Here is a 4,920-nt window from a genome sequence, read left to right as displayed (position 1 = left end):
AGAAACTTGAATAATTAAGATCAGTGCTTACCGTAATGATTAGTAGTATTAGTTTTAGCCATGTTTTTGTAGTTGTAAATTATTTGCATATTCGGTTTTGTTGTGTTGGTTTGTTTACATCAGTCAGGTGGGCGAGAAAATTATAATTTTACGATTCTTGTTTTCAGGTTTGTTTTTAGAGATTATTTGGCTTCCGTTTGGCTTCATATTATTGGTGTTTGGCCGCCAATTTGCCACAAGAAAAAAAATCCTATAAATCTAATGAAAAATTTGGCTTGTTTTTGTCTTCGTCTTTATTCCACAGTTTGATTTTCTTTCGCTGTGTAAATCAATTTCAGCCTTTTTGCTGCGCGACACAAATTATTTGATGCTTATTTGAAGAGCTCTTGTGGATGTTCCCAGAGACCTTAGTCAGTGGCCAAGAGGTAACATTGTAATATTGGTTTTTATGCTATGAAAAAACCATAGATGATCTAAAATGAATGTATGTCGAGATTACGCTAATTAATATTTAATGAAATTGTGACATTTTGTGTGCATGCAACTGGTTTTCTGTACACAGTCACGATTTAAAAATATGTCAACATAGAAGTACAAAATGAGACCAAACAAAATGTCAATCTGAAACAAATTGTTAATTCCAAAGTATTTTAGTTCAAGCCTTATAAAAATCATGCTATAATGTAACAAATACAAGCGTGTACAGCTTTTGGCATGGCCATAATTCTTAGTGTATAAACCTAGTTTAAACACTTTTTGGTTGCGGTCAATTTGTAAGTCTTTTTCTCTTTTGAATAAGGTGCTAAAGCTGTAGAGGTAGCAGAGGCTTTTGAACATTTGAGTGGTTTTCCACGAGTTGTAGGGTGCTATTGATGGCTGCCACATCCAAAGCAAGATGCCTTCCCAGCATCCGGAATCATATCTTAATCGACTGAAAAGTCATTCAATTCAGGGTTCACGCACCTTGAAAGTCCTTGAATCTCAAAATAAAAATTCAAGGCCTTGAAAGTCCTTGAAAATTGGAGTCAGTGCCAGAAAGTCCTTGAAATTTGTAGCTAATTTCATCCAACTTAGATTCTAGAGTGCCTTATATGAAAATATATGCTACTGGCAGAAACATAGCAACACGTAATAGTAAAAAAACAAATAAAAATGATTAATACCACTCCGCTATGATTGTTTGCATGTCTGGAATGTTAAGGGCCAATGAAATGTTTTGTACTATTCGCTCTTTCTGCGAAAAGCTATGTGCTTCAAGTGCTTCCTTATTTGGGTTGGTGTTGATTGTTTGTGTGTTGTTTCACGAGTGAAAGATTTAAAACAATGGGCAAGTGTGTTTTCAGCAACTTGTGGCTTCAGAAATCACTGTATAAAGAGTGGCTATGAGAAGTCAAGGGTGCCAAACACAAGGCATGATGCATCGTGTGCATGAAGGATGTTGACATTTCGAGCATGGGAGAGTCGGCGCTCACAAGTCACTTGAAAGGGAAAAAACATCAAACACTGACATTCCAGAAAAGGTCATTAGCAAGCGTTTCAGATTTTTTTGGCATTTCTTCTCAACAACCAGCAACTACAAGTGATATGCCAAAGTAATTTCAAAATCTGCTTCATCTGAAAGTGGCAAACACAATAAGCTTAACCCCACAAAGTCTATCACTGTGAGTTCATCTGGTTCATCAGTGATGGAAAAAAGTGTCACTAGTGATGAGACGTTGAAGGCAGAAATTTTGTGGGCATTGAAAGCGATAATGTCTCATTACTCCTATAAATCATGCAAAGGTATGAGCAAATTGTTTCAAGCAATGTTTCCTGACAGTAGGATTGCAAGTCAGTTTTCATGTGGAGAAAAGAAATGTGCATACTTGATCTGTTTTGGGCTCACTCCACACTTCAAACAACTTGTGAAGGACATTGTGAAAAAAGAAGAGGTTTATGTACTAATGTTTGACGAGAGCCTTGATAGCGTGTGCCAGTCAAAGCAAATGGATATTCACATTCATTCATGGAATCAGGACAAACACAAGGTTGAAAGTTGCTATTATACCTCAGTGTTTATGGGTCATGGCACAGCAGACGACATGCTTTCTCATTTTTGTTCAGGCATAGAAGGAATTCCTCTCAAAAAAGTTTATCAGGTAGGATGCTACTCTTGATATGTTTGGGTTATTTAAATAAACATAACAAACGAAAGATAAACATGGTCATCTCTTCGCTGATGAGTTACCTCATAGGTTTCGTAAATACATGTAGTGTGGTGCAAACCACCGTTACTTACAAAAAAGATGCAAATGTTTTGTGTAATGCCGTTATTTTGTATTAAAATATTGCCAGGAAAATCTTTCAATGTCTATTATTTTGCAGTAGAAGGGTGAAAGATGATTGTTGATTACTTAATCTAATTTATTGCATGTGATATATTTTATGTTCACAATCTAGCCAATGTTCCCAAATGAGATAAATTTTCACTGGGAATTGTATTAAATAGAAATAAAACACCTTACTTGGTTTTCTGCCCTTTAAGGTCTAAATAATCAACCCTCTTTCATTGCAGATCTTCACGTTTCCAATGCATCCATGACTTGCTTATTTCGTGTCTGGGTGGACCATGACACAAAGTCTGGGGCATAATGCAAGTAATGAATTAAGTAATCTGTTACCTTTTCAATATTACAAGAAACGTTTTCTCTCATACTAGCTGTCAATGGATGGACCCAACATTAACTGGAAATTTTACAGTATGCTGACTGATGAGGTAAAAAAGGAACATAATAGTCACACGTTGAACATTGGCAGCTGTGGTTTACACATTCTTCACGGAGCATTCAAGGATGGTGCTGTAGCCTCAGGATGGCAATTAGACAGGTTGTTCTCTAACCTTCATTGGCTTTTTCAGGACAGTCTGGCAAGGAGAGAGGACTATACCAAAGTAACAGGGAGCTCACTGTTTGCTTTGAAGTTCTGCAAACACAGGTGGTTGGAGAATGTCTTGGTTGCAGAACGTACGCAGAGTATGTGGGACAGTGTTGTCAAGTATGTTCAGAGTGCAATGGCAGGGAAAGGTCCACAGCCACAGAATAAATCCTTTCAAACTGTACAAGAGTTTGTTGCAGATCCCTTTATGACTGCAAAAGTGGCTTTGTTCCTATCAGTAGCCAAGCAAGTGACACCTTTTTTGACACTGTATCAAACTGACAAACCAATGCTTCCTTTCCTGGCTACAGACCTGTACAGCATGCTTGGGGGATTAATGAGAAGATTTATTAAGACCACTGTTATCAGAGAAGCCAAAACCCCATTGAAGCTTATAAAACTTGACCCTGCTGACTCCAGCATTCATGCCTCTCATTCCAAGATTGACCTGGGGTTTACAGCTGACAAGAAGATCAAGGAGTTGATTGCAAAGTCCACAGTTTCAGAGAAAACAGGCTTCAGTTTCAGATGGAATGCAGGGAGTTCCTTGTGAAAGTAGTTTGCAAACTGATTGCCAAAGCACCAATTCAGTATTCCCTTGTAAGGAATGTAAGTTGCTTAGATCCAAGGAACATTAGGATCCAAGGATCCCAGGAAGTTTTTTATTTATACGCTCACTAGAATCTTCAGAATTGAAGGAGGTGAGTCGCCCAGGAAGAAGAACATGATGAGTGACCATGATGTTTCCATCACAAAATTCAAGAAAGTATTGACTACCCTTGAAAATGCCAAGAAAGTTCTGGAAGGTGACTATGATTCCCTTTCGGAACTATTTAGAGAATTTATTATGGAAGTCCCCTCTTATTCTCCGTCAGAGTTCAAAGACTATGATCCTAACAATGACAGACTTGATTCCTTTCTGTATCTTCACATGGGACAGAAGCGATCCTACCAATCATTGTGGAAAGTAGTCGCAGACCTACTGATATTATCACATGGCCAAGCCAGTGTCGAAAGAGGATTCTCAGTCAATAAGCAACTGGAGGTTGAGAACCTTCAAGAGCACTCCTTCATTTCTCAAAGGTTGGTACAAGACCATGAAAAATCTGTGGGAGGTGTCCTTGCTGTTTCAATCAACAAACCTCTGCTCTTGTCAGTTGCAGGAGCTAGGCAGAAGTATTCATCGTATCTTGATGAACAAAAGAGGAAGAAAACCTCTGAGGGTGTAGAACTGAAGCGAAAGGAGCCAGTCAACGAACTTGATGAGCTTAAAAAGAAAAGAAGGCATTTAGAAACTGATGTTGACGGTATTGTTAAATCAGCAGATGAGTTTGCACAGAAAGCAGAGGATACTGGGAAACTTGTGTGGATTACAAAGTCAAATAGTTTGAGGAGAACTGCAAAAGAAAAGGAGATGACTCGCAAAGACATTGAGGACAAAATTGCAAATGTTGTGGATGAACTCAAGAAGACATAGACTTTTACCTGTCTGTTAGCTCGGCACAATCGCTACTATGAGAAGCTCAACATTCTTTGATTTTGCAGTGCGTTTATTAAATTATTAAATTATTGCGTGGAGTCCTTGAAAAATGGAAAATATCTCCTTGAAAGTCCTTGAAAAGTCCTTGAATTTTTAGTCCAAAAAAGCGTACGAACCCTGTCAATTATCCTTCAGGTAAATTAATAGAATAATGAAAGTTATAGTACTACAATGAAAAATTTATCATGGATAGTAGTATCAAGTTAATTTCATGGCTACCAGAAATGTCTGTTTTTGTGCTGTGTGGATGACTTCACTCAATATAACAGCTAAATACATTAAAAACTCTAATAAGGTATTTATCATTTTTGCTCTAATTTGTTCATTGGTTGATATTCTAAAATTGGAGGCTGTTGTTTCACAGAAGGTGGAATATTTTGATTTCTCTTTTTATAATTTGCTACTAATCTGATGCCATGATCTGTACCCAAATTCATACCAGATTGTGCCCAGGAACTGCTTTAGAT

At 37.6% G+C, this 4,920-nt stretch overlaps 1 pseudogene; it reads left to right on the top strand.

Moving 5' to 3' along the window:
• The first annotated feature begins 1,580 nt into the window (after positions 1 to 1,580).
• Positions 1,581 to 4,559, top strand: LOC149099688 (uncharacterized; annotated as a pseudogene).
• The last annotated feature ends 361 nt before the right edge of the window (positions 4,560 to 4,920 follow it).

This window comes from Orbicella faveolata, unplaced genomic scaffold (assembly GCF_042242905.1).
Source record: "Orbicella faveolata isolate gen_17 unplaced genomic scaffold, um_ofav_v1 contig_46, whole genome shotgun sequence".
NCBI lineage: Eukaryota > Metazoa > Cnidaria > Anthozoa > Scleractinia > Merulinidae > Orbicella > Orbicella faveolata.
Note: the sequence above shows the minus strand (reverse complement) of the source record. Positions and strands in the feature narration are given on the sequence as shown.